At 37.8% G+C, this 19,402-nt stretch overlaps 1 protein-coding gene across 1 annotated transcript in view; it reads right to left on the bottom strand.

Moving 5' to 3' along the window:
• The window catches only part of LOC103861069 (potassium transporter 9), a 645,946-nt gene that overhangs the window by 462,906 nt on the left and 163,638 nt on the right, over positions 1–19,402 (bottom strand). Inside the window, exon 10 of the mRNA XM_009138779.3 lies at positions 891–901. The gene's annotated coding sequence lies outside the window, so the exon portion shown is untranslated. The remainder of the gene's footprint in view (positions 1–890; positions 902–19,402) is intronic.

Genomic DNA, 19,402 nt, shown 5'->3' with positions numbered 1-19,402 from the left:
AATATGACCTGTCTCATTTATAATATATTTTTTTTAATTTTTGGGAGAGTTCTTATAAAATACCAACACTTATTATATAAACTAACACATTACTTAAATAAAACCAATATTTTTTAAAGCAATCCCACTTTGAGATGAAAAGACACCTTGTTTAGATGAAAAGTTACAACTTTAACATTATTTTTTTCACCATTGTATTATTAGTAGATTAGTAAAAATTTGATTTGAAAAATGTATAGGAGAGACTATTTATAGATTTTTTAAAGCCTATTTGAATAGTCACAACCCTTTAATATGAATAGTCGCATTCTTCTAATACACACAACTTCTCACTTTTTAAAAGATACTAGTGAATAATCACAACTTTTAGACTATTTTTAGAAGGACACAACCTTACAACATATAACTTTTAGAAATGACACAACCATCTACACATATTTTTCAAAAGACACAACCTTTCAACATAATTGAAGTTCACAACCTTAGGAATTAATTGGAAAAGACACAACCTTACAACATAGAACTTTTAGAAAAGACACAACCCTTTACACTACTTTTTCAAAAGACACAACCTTTCAACATAAGTGGATTCACAACTTTAGAAATTAATTGGAAAAGACACAACCATCCAACATAGAACTTTTAGAAAAGACACAACCTTTTACACTTTTTTTTTAAAAGACACAACCTTTCAACATAAGTGGACTCACAACCTTTGGAATTAATTGAGATTGCTATTATTAGTAGATATAAATACGTTAACTCATATCTCCTATATGCATATTCACTTCTCATGTCAGATTTTTTTTCAGTAAAGCATCTCTGAGTGTACCCGGTTTACTTCCTCTTTGGGTTATGGTTTCAAATCTTTCCCTCCTCTGACTTTCCACCAACCTGGTTTCTCACCCTTTTGTGGAAAGTTTTGAAACCACCATACCGCTTCTGAGATTTGTAAACCTTTTTCGTCACCGTCAATGGCCGCGAAGGCCATTGGAACTGCTTCCCCCATATCAGGGTCCTCCTCTATGCCTCCTTCCATACCTACAGGGGGACAGGTTGATTGCCGTGGATTTTGAAAAGGAAGCCGAGTCGACTGCTACACCTCTGGCTTCTGCTTTGTTGGTGCTCAACAAGGGAATATTTTCAACTACATCATCCTCACTCGCGTTGCTTCTAATAGTCTTCATCGGCCACAAATTCTACACTATACCCAAGTCACACAGGAACTTCTGCTACTTCTGCCTTCCACTACATAGCCGCCAGCTGCTAAAATCTCCCTCTGCTACTATGGCTAGGCGTTTCTCAGCTGATGAGAAGGGTAAATCTATTGCAGGGAACCCCACAGGCCCTCCTAGAATTAGGATCCGTGCTCCTGACTTTGACCCTTCAGAGCTCATTAAGGACAACTGTTTCACGGTGGTGGGGCGACTTACTAATGCTAGAGAACAGAGGATGAGCTCTGTCCTACCTTATCTCGCAAAGAAATGGAGTGTAGATCCCGCTGCGGGTGCTGACCTAGGCAGAGATTGTTTTCAATTCCGCCTTGAGAATGAGGAAGAGATCCAGGAAGTGCTCCGCAACAGGCCTTATCAGTTTGGTCGTTGGATGATCATAGTTCAGAGATGGGAACCTCTTATCTCCCCGAGCTTCCCATCACAGATACCGTTCTGGATCACTATCAGGGGCTTACCACTCCACTATTGGCATGAGAAGGTGGTTCGCAATATTGGGCTTGAACTAGGTGAGCTTGAGATGTATATCGTTACTCGTTCCTCAGCTCGCATACGACTCGTTGTGGATGAATTAAAACCACTTCCTATGGATCCCACTCTGGACTTTGATTCGGGTGAAGAAAGCATGATCACTCTTGAGTACGAGAGCTTGGGAAATCATTGCTCATACTGCTACAGATTGTCACATTTACAATCCCAGTGCCCCGAAAAACCTCGCGACGAGGCAAAATCTCAAGACAGCTTCCTGTACGGGGCTACTAAACGAATGGAAGAGGTAGTTGGCTCTTGAGTCAATATACTGGATACTGAAAGGATATCTAAACCTCAAGAGCAGTCCTTCCACCAAAGAGTTGACCGACATGGTAAACCTTTTGGAAATAGAGTTTCTACTGCTGTCTTGCGGGCCACGGGACCAAAAAATAAGATAGCTCCTGCAGTACATCACCCCCAACAAACAACAGAGCGTGTATACCCGCCGCGACAATCAGAACAGGGAGAACAGACCTATCACTCGCCACCATACTCTAGACGTCGACCCAACTGTCACAGAGACAACAGAGACACAAACCATCGATCGCCGACACTACAATGGAGAGCTAAATCTCCTGTACCAAATCAGGAAGTCATTCATCAGCAAAGACAAACTTGTTCCCCTCGACCATCTCTGGGGCGAAATCTAAACATCACGGACTTCCCGACCCTTATTGCCACTCCTGCTGAGGAAAATCTCAACAATGTGACGAAGAGCCGATCTCCGAGACCTCAGGGTCGAGCAAGGCCTACCATCCCAGACCAGGAAGCTACATCTCGACAGCGACGGAACCTTTCCCCTCGAGCGGGAGAAGGAATCAAATTGGGAATGGAGCTTCTTCCACTCCCTCCTGGCCCACCAACCTTGGAATCGGTGATGGAGGAACTCAACGAATCGACCCTGCAGTACCTGAATGTAGACGACCCAGTGGAAAGAGCAGCACGTCAAAAACGAGTACTGCAAACTGAGGTTGATGGTACAATTGAGGAAACAGCAGCAAGGATACTGAGAAATTCCACTGCTAATGCCGTACCTGCTGCTGAGCTAGCTCCTCCCCACACGACAGACTCAACACCCCAGGCACCACCGCTGGACACTGGTACGGCTAAAACGGCCCGTAGACGAGGCAGACCTGCGAGGACTAACATTTCACGCACCACGATCAGACTCAGCCCCAAGACTTATGTTGGAGTGGGATCCCGAAAGAGGAAATTGGCGCAGGTCCAAGCTTCTCCAGGGACCTCTAACCAACCCACCTCTAGACGAGGGCGGAACTCAAGGCAAAACCCATCCGCAGCAGTACCCCCGATCACACTAATCCCGCCAACCACAAAGCAGCCGATGGATTTTCGGCTGTCAAAAACCGATCTTCCTTAGCTATGCTAAGCTGGAACTGTCGTGGGCTGGGGAACCCCATGACAGTCCAGCGGATCAAGGAGCTTAACCAGCAAGCTTCCCTTGATATAATCTTCCTCATGGAAACTAAAAACCCGGACGCTTTTGTTTTGAAAGAACTAGAGTTCCTTGGAGCTGACCGAAAGCACTTAGTTCCCCCTGAGAGACCTAATAGTGGTGGGCTTGCTCTCTACTGGAAGCAAGACATTGATCTTCAGATATTGTTTTCGTCAAAGAATGTAATCGATACTATCATCTCATATAAAGGAGAAACTTGTTTTGCCCCTTTTGTTTATGGTGCCCCGGAAGCAACACACCGCTCTGCTATATGGGATCTGCTTATCTCCTTCGCAATAACAAGGACCACTCCTTGGATTCTTACTGGAGACTTTAACGAGATCATTGATAACAGCGAAAAATCTGGCGGCCCGGAAAGAGCTGAAGGTTCCTTTGGGGCTTTTCGCAGCATGTTAACCAGCTGTGACCTTTTTGATCTCAAGCACACTGGTATCCCCCTATCATGGCGAGGAAGACGACGAACTCACCTTGTGTACTGCAGACTTGATCGAGCGTTGGTGAACCCGGCTTGGTCCGATCATTTCCCGACAGGTCGATGTCACTACTTAGATTACGACACGTCCGACCACAGACCGCTGATCATTGTATTCGACTCATCAAACCGAAGACGAAACCGGCTATTCAGATATGATCGCAGGCTGAAGAATAACGAAGAGGTGAAGAAACTTATTGCTGAAGTATGGAACGCAGAACCCACTCTGAGTATGGATGCTAGATTATCACGGTGCCGCAGAGCGATATCTGACTGGACTCGGGCCCAGTCTTTTAACAGCAAAGAGATGATAAACAATCTCAAACAGGAGATAGAGACCGCCATGTCTGACCACAACGGGGATGATGCTCACATTGCCTCCCTCAACGTTAAACTACGCCTTGCATACAAGGAGGAAGAGGAGTTTTGGCGCCAACGTAGTCGGATCATGTGGCTCTCTGCAGGTGACAAGAACTCAGGTTATTTCCATGCAATTGCTAAAGGGCGCAGAGCCCGCAACAGGATGTCAGTGCTGGAGGACGTCGATGGGAAAGCTTATTTTGAGGAAGATCAGATAGCGGGACAAATATCATCGTATTTCGACAATACTTTTACCTCAGACAGATCAGGCGCCTCTCTCACGACTATGTCAAATATTGTGGCTACAGCAATCACTCCTAGCATTTCGGACGAGAAGAACCATCGACTTGAGACCATACCGGAGGCGGACGAAATCAAACAAGCTCTATTCCTAATTCATCCGGATAAAGCGCCAGGCCCGGATGGGTTTTCGGCGAGTTTCTTTCACTCCAACTGGAGCACTATTGGTCCCTCCCTGGTTCTGGAGGTGCAAGCTTTCTTTCGCACGGGAAACATGCCAGCTGCGACAAACACCACATACATCAGGCTTATACCAAAGTCGACTAGTGCGAAAGTGGTGGCTGATTACAGGCCGATCGCGCTATGTAACGTCTCTTACAAAGTCATCACGAAGATCCTATCTCTACGCCTCAAACCGACGCTTCAGGACATCATCTCGGAAACCCAATCAGCTTTCGTCCCGGGCCGGGCCATCTCGGATAACATATTGATCACTCATGAGATCCTTCATACTCTCAAGGCATCAGAGGCAGTGGTACATTGTTCTATGGCGGTGAAGACCGATATGAGTAAAGCATACGATCGTCTTGAATGGAAGTTCATCGAGACGGTCCTGCTTCGATTCGGCTATGCGACTGGTCTAGTTCATCTCATCATGCAATGCATATCGTCGGTAACATATTCCTTCTTGGTTAATGACTCTGTTCATGGAAGAGTTGTGCCATCTAGAGGCATAAGACAAGGCGACCCGCTTTCTCCGTACATTTTCATCCTATGTGGAGAAGTTCTCTCGGGACTATGCAAACGAGCGCAACGCAGCGGGCATCTAGCTGGTCTTGGAGTGTCCACAACGGCCCCTCGTCTAAACCACTTGCTGTTTGCAGACGACACTATGTTTTTCCTCAATACTGATGTGGAAAGTTGCTCGGTGCTAATGGACATTCTTCAGAAGTACAAAATGACGTCCGGACAGCTAATCAACGCTTCAAAATCCTCCATCTCCTTCTCCGCAAAGACCCCGCAGGTAATACGGCAACATGTTAAATCACACCTCGGGATAGAGAAAGAGGGAGGAACAGGCAAATATTTGGGTCTCCCCGAACACTTTGGACGGCGGAAAAAGGACCTCTTTACTAGCATTGTTGATCGTATCAGGGTGAAAGCCGCTTCCTGGTCGTCAAGGCAGCTCTCAGGAGCGGGGAAACTCGTCATGCTGAAGTCTGTTCTTTCAGCGATTCCCTCACACGCGATGACCTGTTTCCTTCTCCCTATTAGCCTCTGCATCCGCATTCAATCAGCTTTAACCAGATTCTGGTGGGATTCTTCCCCGGAGAAGAAAAAGATGTGTATGGTAGCCTGGAGCAAACTCACCAAGCCAAAATCGATGGGAGGTCTAAGCATTCGCGACATTCAAGCCTTCAACACAGCTCTTCTTGCGAAACAGGCGTGGCGGATCGTCACTAAGCCTGATTGCCTACTGGCTCGGGTATTGAAAGGAAAATATTGTGGCTCTGCTCAGTTCCTTCATGTTCAAGAGACAAAGACAATGTCACATGGGTGGAGGGGCATTCTCGCGGGTAGGGACCTGTTGATCATCAAGCTGGGAAAGGTCATTGGCAACGGTGATGACACCAGGGTATGGAAAGACCCTTGGTTGAGTACGGAACAACCGAGTATACCTATGGGACCTGTGACCGAAAGCGACCAAGATCTGGTTGTATCTGACCTGATTTGTAGAGGAAGCGGGAACTGGAATATCCCGAGAATCATGAGCTCACTCCCAGCGCTACTCCCTCAAATCCTACAACTCCGTCCTAGCATTACAGGAGCACCAGACTCCTTTGCATGGCTCGCAACAAAATCAGGGAGCTACTCTGTGAAATCAGGGTACTATGTTGCTGCATCCCAGGGCAATGATGAGATCAGAGAGGCAACAGAGGCCCAGAGAGTGGTGGAACAGACCTTATGCAAGGCAATCTGGACTGCCAAAGTTTCCCCTAAACTACAACTCTTCTTATGGAAGATTACACATGGAGCTCTCCCTTTAGGAGAAAACCTAGCTAAGCGGGGATTACTCAATCACATCACCTGCCGACACTGTGGAGAATTAGAAACAGCCGAGCATCTCTTCCTTCATTGTAGCTTCTCAAGACAGGTTTGGGCTCAGAACATATGGAAACAGGACTTTGATCCAACATCTATGTCTTCCTTTGCGTCAGCATTCCTAGCAACATCAACCCTCATCAATCTGCCCCCGCTAGGAGTCAAGGAAACCATCTTCCCTTGGGTTTGCTGGGTAATTTGGACAGCAAGAAACAAACGTATCTTTGAAAACAGAGTTTTCGAACCTAAGGACATCTTCTCCAAGGCTATTAGTACAGCCAAGGAATGGAACAATGCTCAGGATTCCCTGTTATCGCCCCCAGTGCCTCGCAACCTTCAGAATCGTCAAGTGCATCGACCCCTCACCGAGCTCTCCTGTTTCACTGATGCTGCTTGGACTTCGACGAACAGAGCTGGCTGCGGCTGGTACATCATGAGTTTGGAAGGTAATGTACTACTAAAGGGGTCATGCGTCTTCGAGTTCATCACATCGGCCATGATGGCGGAAGCCCTTGCTATCCGGTCCGCTCTCGTCCATGCTTCTGAAGCTGGAATATCCAAAATCTGCATTAAATCAGATTGCCAGGCGCTCATTGCTGCCATCTCCTCGACGTGCCACTCGGTTGAGCTCTACGGAATCTTCCGGGACATCGAGAACCTATCTTTACGTTTCTCTTGTATTTCTTTTAGCTTCATTTCTCGTTCTCTGAACTGTATGGCTGACTCTTTGGCCAAGTCTGTACTACGCTCTGCTTTCCCCAACTAGTTGGTTGGAAGATTTATAATATTTGGTGTTCAAAAAAAAAAAAAAAAAAAGCATCTCTGAGTGTAAATTTAGAATAACAGAAATGATTATATCTTCTTTATTTGTGGCGGATCCTACGGATACGGGACTTTGAGCCCTGTGAACCGCAAATCTAGCAACGGTATTAACTAATGCATGCGCTCGCTCCTTTTAAAAATCGTTGAGTCTTGCACAATCATTAGCTAGTAAGGGCCTGACTGGTTCAACCGCAGCGGTTGCGGTTGCGGGAGTTTGCGGATGCGGGTAGTTGCGGTTTCTAGCGGTTTTAAGAGATTTGTACGACTGGTTCTGCGGTTAAAAATTGGTGCGTTTGCGGGATACTTATGACTGGTTAACTACCAAATGTAGCAGTGGTTAAATAATAAATTAACAATATTTACATTTTATACAATTATAAAAATATCAAAAATAATAATATTATAATAAATATAAAATTTATATTTAGAAAGTTAAAGTTTAAATTTTTTAAAAATATAGAAAATATTTTTATTTTAAAGTTTTATAATATTAATTAAAATATAATTGATATATTTTAGCATTTATATTGTTTTGGAAAAAAAAAATTTATCCTCCCGCAAACGCCCGCAACCGCAAACGCTAGCTGGAACCAGCTTTTGAATTTATGAGATTCAGAGCGATTTGGAGCGGTTTAGAGTGGTTTGAGCGATTGTTGCAAAACGCCAGCAACCGTTACCAACCGCTAAGTAACGATTTTTTCAACTACGTATGGAACTGATGACATCTATACCAAACTGATGACAACGATGTGTACGTATTTAAACTTACGCAGAAAAAAATGTATTAGTATTTTAACGGAAATACACTTTGGTTTCTAAATAATAAAATGGATTCATTTCGTGAAAGTAACATTTTAATGGAATTCACGTTCAATGTTCTAACCACAATATTCAATGCATCGGTTATAACTTATAACCAGTTAACAAATAGAATAGTGGTAACAAATAGAATAGTGGTAACTTGATGTTCCTGTAACGTTTTACCAACGTTGAGTTGGCCTAGTGGTAAAGGGATTGCGGCTGTAACTTCCGCCACTTGGGTTCAACTCACGGTGGGAGAGACTATTTACAATGCTTGGGTTCCCGGCAAAGAGGTGAAAACACCTTTTTCATTTTACCAAAAAAAAAATAGAATAAGTGAATTATATTTTTGGTGGCCAAAAGTTTGTGTAAGTTACCAAAGTTTTGGTAATATAAAAAGGTTGGTTTACTTGTATCCCGAATTCAAGCTATTTCATGCATGTGAGGGTCTAAGATCTGAAACTTCCATGGTTTATCCGTGTATATTAAAATAATTGAAGAAACCTGCAGCCTAACGACAGTTTTACGTATGTTTCTTAGTTCTTACGCTCACCCAAGATTGACGAAATTTTGATATATTGGTTCGCAAGAAACAGAATAAAAACCAGAAAATTTACGGAAATGAAAAGCATAGTACACACACGATATTAACGAATTTGTGCTGTCACTATGTCTCCTTGAGATCTCTCTCCTCGAATCTACTAGATTTCCACTTAGTTTATGTCTTGCTGATGTTTCCCCAAGAACAGGCTTATGTTTTGAATGTATTACATTCTGTGGTCCATTGGACAAAGTTAAAATTCAATATATATATATATATATATATATATATATATATATATTTCCTTTTTGGTAAAAGAAAATTGTTTCAACTCTTTACCTGAAACCCAAACAATAGAAATAATTTCGAAATAATTTCTCCTAACGAAAATTAAACCCGAATAGGAAAGTGTCTACTAAAAACTCATTTACCACTACCAACAATTCAGTTACAAGATTGTGTTTATTTTATTATTATTCACTTTGGCCGAACTTAGGGCCTGACTGGTTCAAACGCAGCGGTTGCGGTTGCGGTTGCGGGAGTTTATGGATGCGGGCGGTTGCGGTTTCTAGCGGTTTTAAGAGATTTGTACGACTGGTAGTGCGGTTAAAAATTAGTGCATTTGCGGGTGACTTATGACTGGTTAACTACCAAATGCGGTAACAGTCAAATAATAAATTAGCAATATTTACATTTAATATAATTATAAAAATATCAAAAATTATAAAATTATAATAAATATAAACTTTATATTTAGAAAGTTATAATTTTAATTTTTGAAAATTTATTGAAATTGTTTTATTATAAAATTTTATAATACTAATTAAAATATAATAGATATATTTTAATATTATCATAATTTTAATTTTAAAATTTTGATTAAATATTTTTACTTTTGTATATATATTGTTTTAAAAAAAGAAAAAAAAAGTTACCCTCCCGCAACCGCCCGCAACCGCAAACGCTAGCTGGAGCCAGCTTTGGGATTTATGAGATTCGGAGCGGTTTGAAGTGGTTTGAAGCGGTTTAGAGCGATTTGAGTGATTGTTGCAAACCGCCGACAACCGCTACCAACCGCAAAAGCTGCGTTTGCGGGTGGTAGCGGGAAAACCAGTCGTCCCCTTAAAATCAGTTATACTTAAATTGGAGTCATCTACGAATATACAAATGTTCAGAGTCCCGGAAAACCACTATAATTCATATTCATATAATGTGTAGATAATATTCTAGACAACCTATATTTCTATGTATATAGATTAATTTATAATTTATTTCATCCATAAAAATTTATTGCAGTTCATAAAACTTTGATACTAAAAAATTAATTTTGGATCCAAATTATTGTTCTTTGTCTTTTATCAATTATTTTTAATAAAGCACTAGGTGTTTTGCCCGCGATGCGGGCTTAAACATTTTCATAATTTTTGAAAAGTTCTTTGTACACTATATTCATTATACTAAAATAAATCTTAAAATAACTTAATATTATATTTTTAATTATATAATTAATTTTTTTATTTGATTAATATTTAATTATATAATTTATGTTTTAACTTTTTACTAAAATATTTTTTCAGATAACAATATAATATATATATATATATAAAAATAAATTATCTTTTTTTTATTATATTTTTAGATTTTGGATAATTCAATATTCTATTTTAATTATATAATTAAAAAATTTATTTGATTAATATTTAGCTATATAATTCATGTTTTCAATTTTTTATATATAATTCATGTTTTTAACTTTTTACTAAAATACTTTTTCAGATAACAATACAATATATACATAAATTATCTCTTTTTAAAATTATATTTTCAGATTTTGGATGATTCTTACTATTATTAATTTTAATCAATTATCTAATCAAATAAATTAAAATTTCTTTTTTATTTTTTATTTTTTAATTTAGTTATATATTTTATTCATTAAGGGTATAAGCGATATTAACCACTCTAACTTTTAACGTGAGAGCTCGATTTCAAAAATTTACTTTGCAAATAATAGTATAGATATAGTAATTTGTAAAGTCGGTAAACATTTTCTAAAAGTTCTATAATAATGGATGAGAACAACATTTAGACTGAAATAACGAATTCTAATTTTTGTTAATTCTGAAAATTTAAAATACTCCATCTGTTTTATTTTGAATTATCGTTTTAAATTTATGCATACAAATTAAAAAATATTTAATTTTTTTTTTAAATAACAACATCATTAGCTATACATCTAACCATATTTCAACTAAAAAGATAAACTAAAAATAAAATTAATAAAATTTACCTTAAATTTTTAAAATGATATTTATTTTGTAACAAAAAAAATTCTACGACAATACCTAATATATTTAAAAAATATATCAAATGGTAAAGAATTTTTTTTTCGTAACTATGGTCAAAACATCACCGATTTTTACACCCGTACTTATATAGATGGTAGCCAGAAAATCAATATACCGTTAACAACGATTGCATTAGATAGCATATAAAAACAACAACCAGTGGCAGTTATGGTCTTTCATAGATCTAAACGATCATGTGGGTCCACATGCATCTGATTTTGTTATGCTTATCAAGGAAATTTAATTACAAAAAAGTAAATGCATACCAAAATTTAGTTATAATTCAAATACTGATTGTCACTGGTTTATCATAAATGATTAGTGAGAACGTAAACCTTTCACAATTTTGTTTTCCATTTTAAAGTATAAACTAGATTTTGACCCGCGCTTTTAAAGCGCGGGTTTTTTTTAATTGACAAATATTTAGTAAATGTCATATTTTTATATATTTGTGTTTTATTTTATAAAAGACTTAAATTTTTTATTTTTATTTATCGTATTTCATTTTAAATGACTATTTATGTTTTAAAAATTAAACTTTATTTCTTTAATGAATTAAGTTGGTATAACTCTGATAAATATAAAATAGATATTTAGAATTTTTTATTTTCAGACAAAAGACAAACGTTAGAGATTTTCTACTTAAAAATTTACCATTTTTAGCGAAAACATATTTTATTTACCATCCTTTTAGCGAACAAGCATCAACTAGAAATTTACCATTCCTTTTCTACTTTAGTGTTTCTAAGAGAATGAACATCCCAAAATTTTTAAAGAGGTTTTTTGACAAAATGTAGGCCCCACTGACGCGTAGATCCCATAAAAAATTTAAACCACTTCCCAAAATTACCAAATAAGGATCGGTAATTGGGGGGGGTTTGACACTGTTTGCAGGTCCTACCGACACTTAGCGGCCTGCGATTGGTTTATTTATTTATTTATTTAAAAAAAAAAACTTAAGAACCTCTTGCGATAATCATGGTCTAACATACTATTTCTCGATTAAAAAAAAAATATATATATATATACTGTTTTCTTTTTACTAAGTTAAAAACTTAAAATATACTGATTCCTTTTATAATATTGATATCATAGTATTAGAAGAAGAAGAAAACATAACACCCACCAACTTAGGTTTAGGTGTTTAGGTATCTCCTCGAGCCCGAGTCGCTCTTGTAAATATCAGTTTTATTGAATTTTGAGAAATATCTCATTTCAGATATTATAAAATGGTTGGATTCGAATCAGGTCCAAGATCTGATTGAATTTAGGTTTAATGTATAGGAACCAAAAATTAACCGAATAATTACCATTATATATGATATGAGATCAGATATTTTATTTTAAATAGCTAAATTATCCGATTCAGTTTGGATATTTAGACCCAAATTACTCAAATTTATCCAAAATAATAAAAATATTCATTGTATACAGTTCAAATCAGTTATTTTTATCCAAAGTAACCATGAATACTATTTAGTTTGACAATTTTGTATTCAAAATATCCAATACTATTCATAAATACAAAAAAATAATTAATATTTTTGATTTATAATGTAAAGTTAGTTTTTTTTTTCGTTTATTAGTAAAATATCAACAAAAATAAAACAAAACAGCAAATTGGATATTGAAATTCATGGCGTTTGTAGTTAAACTAACTAACAATTGTTTGAACCATCTTGGCTACCTAGCTAAGTGCATTTCCAACCCCACTCTATTTTTTATACTAAAACAAATTTTTGAGTAAAAATATTTCAATGATACTTTACTCTTCACTTTATATATAATAGAGTAAAAATAGGTTTACTTAAGTTATTTTTCATTCTAAAATAAAATACCATTGAAATATAACTCAACTTTATTATAGAGTTCTATTTTAAAGTAAAAAATAGAGTAAACCATTGGAAATGATCTAATTATTTAGAAAATTGGCTCCAATTTTTTTTTTTTTTAATTTGTTGGCGCTCGAACACATGCTTGATCAGCTTGTATCCAGGCACAACTTTGCATGTAGGGTTGTAAAATATATTCTTAACAACTTGTAAATTTTTCTTTTGAACGACTCTTAACTATTTGTATATATAATTTTTTTTTATGAGTGCTGTGGATAAGTTAGATTATATGAAACTGGAATTTATCAAAATTTGGAAACAGCGATGTTTACGTGAACCGTTCCCTGAACATTTTATAATTTTCTAATACTATACAGTGTAGCGGTTATATTATCTACAACCACGTTATTGAGTAAGATTTACCCCAACTGGGACAACAACTTAATTAAAATCGATAATACGTATACCAATTATAACAAAAACGTAGAGACATGTGAGAGAAAATCTCTTTAATCTCTCCTCCTCGAGTCATCTTCTTCGGCGGTCTTCTCGATGCTTCTCCGGTGGCTGGCGGTGAATCTATAACCGCTGACCGCCACCCCCTAAACGCTCCTCTCGATCCAATCCTCTCCCTGTAAAGCTACTGTCTCCTCACCTCCTCCTTGCTCCTCTTTCTCTAGTTCTCACCGGATTGCGGCCGGATCCGGTGACCAAATGGACGTTTGGGTGTGTGTATAGTGTCTCCGGAGAGAGGGCGAGGTGGTGATAATCTGTTTGCTTGCAGGAGGCGCTGTCGACTTAGGTTTGTCTTGCATTGGTTCTGGGTCAGATCCGCCTCGGAGGCTTGCCGGAATGAAGCGTGTCGCTGTCTCTTCTCATCTGGCATCCGCTCCCCTGCCTTCCTTGTCTCCTCCGTCGGCCGCTACTTTAGAGCTTCCCTATTTTGTTCCCATGAGACGAAAGGACGAGTCTGAGGAACTCGTCGGGGACCTCTCCCGTATTTCAAGTGACAACAACCATGGCTTCTCTTGGTGGTGTGTTTGACTTCCCCTTCTTGCTACCGTCATCGTCTGCTAGGGTTTGAGGACAGGTGACTCATTTGCTTTTAGATGGAATTCTCTACCGCTTTATGAGCTGCCTGTTTTCAAGAAGAGTTAAACCTTCTTCAGTGTTTCATATCCTTGCTTCCAAAGCTCCGGCTGTCTGACTTAGTGTTTCTCGTGGTCTCTGCTGCATCATCTGTGTCGCGTGGATGGTGATGGAGCCTGTTGTACCGCCTACGCTTGACCGTAACTTGTGCTTCCGTGAAAAAAGCATCTCTACGGGCCTGAACTTTTGTCTCCCAGCCGAGATAGCTAGGATTTGTTGGTTGACGTCCTCCTCCAGCGGAGCTTCGGGGCGTAAGCCAGGCGCCTCCGTCGATGCCTGCTTGGAGCCACTTTAGTGAGTTCTCGACTGAACTTCCCCCGGCTATACTCTTGCTTCCTCCGATTTGTTTCAGATGCAGCAAGAAGTGCTTTGATTAGGGTAATTATATTGTTGTTATACTTGATCTTATTGCCTATTGATTTCAAATTCTCTTGTTAGAAGTTTGGAATTGATCCTTGTGTATCCTAGAGGTTTTTTAATTTTTTTTACGGTCTCTAGGATCAAATCAGCTCTTGAGCTGATTGTGGTTTCAAGTTAAACTTGTAACCAAACCTTCATTTTCATTAATGATATTTACGATTTAGCAAAAAAAAAAAACTTAATTAATATATTTTTTTTCTTTTAACGAGGACAACAACGGGATACCGGACAACAACATGATTTTGGCCCCAACAGCGAAATCAATAAGACCAAGACCCTACGTCCCAACAAACAGTAGTTATTTTTATCGATAGGGCTATTAAAAGTATTTGTTCTAAAGTTTGTTCAGATTATTCTATTTCAGTCAACTTTGGCCAAGGGTTATGCATATATTTTTTAATAGCAAAAAAGTTCAGATTTCTACAGATGTCCAGGGGGTTAATTTCGGGTTTAGCTCATATATCCTTAGTTAAAGATTTCGGGTTTTATCATGTTTTATTGATAAAAAAGATTAATGAGTTGAAAAACACACAAATGAATAAAGCTAAGAAAAAAGCAGTCGGCACAAGTTTTCCAAAACACTTTTAAATTATTATATAAACTTTTGAACAAGATCTAATGAATATGAACACGAGAACACTTTTTCTTACATGAAGCAAAGAATAATTCCCTGAAAATTCCAACCAGAGAAATACAATAAGATAAGAAGACAAAGTTGGATAATTATATTTTTAAGAACACCATACCGAAAGTGAGTCAGCAAGGAAAGTAGTAAAAAAAGGAAATATATTCATACAGAAAAAAAAGAAAATAGATAATTTTATTCGTTGTGTTAAAAAAAAATATTTTTATTCTACTCTTTTTAATAACATCTAATATAATATACACATCATTTGTCTTCCGAGTCTTTCCTAATTCAAGATACGTGAAATAATATACTATATTAAGTATTAATAGTTAAAAAAAAAAGAATTAGATAAAAAAAAGTCATGAGTCAAAATTTAAGAAAGAGGAACATTCGTTATGAACCGAAAGGACACGTCAACAACGACCAACTAACTTACCTTCCCTCAAGCCTTAATGGTCCTTTTGCTGGTCGGTCTCCTTCCATTTATGTCACTCTACTCTTACCTTCCCTCAAGCCTTAGAGGTTGATTGCTTTTTTGTTTAGTTGGTTAAATATGAACAATCAAACCATTCTAGCTATTTGTTAGCTTTAGTTGTTAGCTACGTTACTAACTATGGTAAATCTAAGCAAATTTTAAAGTGAAATTGTACTAATCTTAAGTATCTTACTTTCAATAAAAACTGCACTCCGTTGTTTTTTTTTTGTCAACAACTGTACTCCCTGTACTCCCTGGTTAAACAAGATTTTAAATATTTTATTTTATATCATTTTATTTATATTGTAAATAATGTAATAATTCATATTCTGTAATATTCTTATTAGTACAAAATTAACTGATTTCAAATGTAAAATATGTTTTATAATGTTTAACTTCAAATTTTAACTTATAGTATTATTTAAATGAATAAATTGAGTAAATAAAATTGAAATATTAAAACATTCGATGCTAATTAAATAAATGAGGAGAACTTGCAAAAAATGTAATCAAGATGTAGTTATAAAGTAACGGATTTAAAATAGTTGTTTTCCGAGCAAATCGAGTTAATTTATCTACGAATTTGCATCATAGACATGTTAAATAGCAAAATTGTCATGTTTCTTCTTACCTCAAAATTAAACTAGATTTCAATATGGTTTCTCCAGTTATATAATTTGTTCTGTGTCATATGACTCACATCCACGTGGGATTCCTTATAGTAATGTTCATTGTCACGATAATTTTAATAATTTAATGCTAAGTAAGAAATAAACTAAAAGTTATATGGTATTATTAACAAAATTGATTCTTGAAAATATATTGTATTTTACATTTTTAAGGAATTTTAAATAGAGGAAATTATATACTTCGTAATAAATAATTTCCCCTAAAATCCTATAACAATATTTTGAAAAATTAATACTAAACTACATTTATTTTGAAAAAGAAACAGTAGTATTTTTGAACTATTTTTTCACTAAAATAAATGCAGCAGATATGGCGATAAAGCTATATAGTTTTTAATAAGTCTGATAGCACACTAAGAAATATTAGTTAGTACTTAGTACGTCCTAGTAGCAATATCAACTATGGCATCTTTTTTCGATGCCAGAAAGCATTACAACGATATTATTTGTGAAATAGATGGAATATCGTTTTCAACTGGGCTTACATACAATTTGTATATCCATTTTATAATTGAAGTTCGAGACGAACAATCTGAGTACTTTGACCCAAAAAAAAAAAAAACAATCTGAGTACATGCTGCAATGTATATATAACGACAGAAATGATGATTTTGGCTAAAAAATTCTGATGCATAAAAAAGTATAAATCTAGTTAACATATAATCTACTTAATTCTCAATGTATATACAAGTGAGAATTCCGTAAATAATTCTATTAGACAATCTCTTATATACAGCGAGCTGGCCCTTAGATGATATATCCCAAAACTATCATAAAGAGCTACACAGATGTAGAGCACAGAAGCATTTCTATACATTGGTTTGAAGATGGCTATCTCTTTACAATATAGGGCTTTGTTGCAACATTAAAACTAGCATTTAGAAGAAAGAAAAAAAAAACTGATAAGTTATATACAATCACATGTGTTGGGGAAGAAGGTCAATGGTAAATGGCAGATCACATGTGTTCGCTTATATCAATACACTTTTGTTTGTTTGACCTCTTACCTTTTCTTTCACACCCCATTGTCACGGGAAATATACTTTCTGACATTTTCTGACAACATTAAACAATCATAAAATATATTGCAATATTCGTTGAATTATTGGTTTATCCATCATATATATAGGCCACATCAAACATTTGAATTCCATAAATCATTTTATGATATGGGATAGGTATGTTTACTTCTGTCTGAGTGACATTTTGGAAAAGCACTCATGAAGATGTTGTAGAGATGTTGGAAAATCATTTTAGACCAAAAAAAAGATGTTGTAGAGAAATACACACATATAGATACAGTGTTACAAAAAAAAAGATATAGATTAAAAATTGTATTAAAGATAACATCTCAATGCAGTTGGTGGTGAAAACGTTATCGATCTAGTGGTTGGATTTTTTTTTTTGCTAAGAATGTTAATTTCAATTAAGAGATAAGGTTTGGTTACATAAGCAATTAAACCTATACAAGAGTTACCCTGGCAAAAAAGAAGCAAAAAACAGGGTAACAATCAGACTTTGCAATACAATTAAGTCCATGAGCGAGCTGATGGAGAGACTACAGGAGCACTGTGATGGGTCATATGAGATATCATCATATGAGCCACATGGCCATGAGGGAGCTGAACTTTCTGCGCTTCCTTGCTACATTGATGGAGTTTATGATATGCCTATTAATTCCCTTGAAAGCCACCAGAAGAGGGAGCAGTGTCTGATTATGAAGCATATTGTTTCTCTGCTGCCATATGGTGTATGTAAGAGCTTGAGTCACCATCATTCGCAGGATTGATGGAGTCGTGGCCGTAGAGGAAGAAGCCCACAACATGAGGTCTTGCCAGTTGGAAAGAGCTGGGATCGGGTCTATGATTCTCTTTTTTATTTCCGACCATAGAACCCCCGCATAGGAGCAAGAGAGCATCAGATGGTCTCTAGTTTCCTGTTGAGTAGAACATATACAACAGGTCGTAAGAATCAGCATACCCCAAGATGCAAGCCGACTTCTTGTAGGCAATCTGTTAAGATTTGTAACCTATAGATGAAAAGCATGCTTCGGAGTGGCACCAGAAAACCAGATATGCTTTGCTATCGCCTGGGTAGGGGCTCGAGGTCTTAGCACTTCCCAAGTCTTTGAAGAAGAGAAAGCTGGGCTTGATTTTCCATTTGTTGACCAGCTAAAAGTGTCAGGTCCTCTATCCAGAGAAGGCGTAGGAAAGCATGTAAGGAAGGTGTGCAGAGCGACTTCCATGTCTGATCTTGGATGTGGCAACCTCCAGCCTTGCACGCCATATGCATCAGCTACGGACGCGTCAATATGAATCCTCAGGTTGCGGGTGCCGTTCGTACCGAAGACGTTGATTAGAGGACCAAGGGGGGTCCATCTATCATACCAGAAACTTGTGTTGAGGCCGCAGTGGACTTCAACAATAAGAAACCTTGATATTAGATCTCTGAGCCGAAGTATGCAGCGCCAATTCCAGGACATGAGAGGCGATTCCGTTTGGGTCCAGAAGCTGTAGGAAGTAGGGCAGTTGTGATGGCGATGCCAAGCTACCCATAGAGAGCTGCTACCTGAAAATAAAAGCCACGCAAGTCTCAGTAATAAGGTGATGTTCCATAGTTTAAAATTTCTGAGGCCAATGCCTCCCTCATCTTTTGGTAGGCACACGGTCTTCCAAGAAATCTTGACGTTAGCACGCCTATCTGTTGCGCCTGACCAGAGGAAACGCGAGCATAACGATTCAATTTTTTTGATACATCCCCTTGGAAGAAGAAAAGTTGAAGTCCAAAAGTTGACTGTTCCCATAATGGCAGTTTTGATCAGGAGGGAGCGACCAGCAAAAGAGAGCGACTTAGTGGCCCATAGATTGAATCTGCTGTTGAGCTTGTCAATCAGAGGGGAATATTCTGAGACTTTTAGCTTTCTATGCATCAGTGGAAGCCCCAGGTAACGGATCGGGAGGGAGCCAATCGTGAAACCATAGGCTGTGAGCGCAGTGGTTTCGACTTGGCTTAACCCTGCATAGAACAGTTCAGTCTTCTCTCTATTCATGTGAAGGCCCGACCAGCCAGCAAAGTCATCTAGTGTCTCGGTGATCCCATGGAGGGATGAACTACCACCATCGAAGAAAACCATAACATCGTCTGCAAACATGAGGTGGGTGATTCCAAGCTCCTCTGTGTTAGGGTGATAGCGTATGTAACCCGAGCTGAACCTTGAACGAAGAAGACCGGAGAAGACCTCCATGGCAAGCACAAATAGATAAGGAGAGAGGGGGTCGCCTTGAT

This window comes from Brassica rapa, chromosome A03, assembly GCF_000309985.2.
Source record: "Brassica rapa cultivar Chiifu-401-42 chromosome A03, CAAS_Brap_v3.01, whole genome shotgun sequence".
NCBI classification, from domain to species: Eukaryota; Viridiplantae; Streptophyta; class Magnoliopsida; order Brassicales; family Brassicaceae; genus Brassica; species Brassica rapa.
The sequence above is the reverse complement of the archived record's forward strand: the minus strand, read 5'-3'. Positions and strand labels throughout refer to the sequence as shown.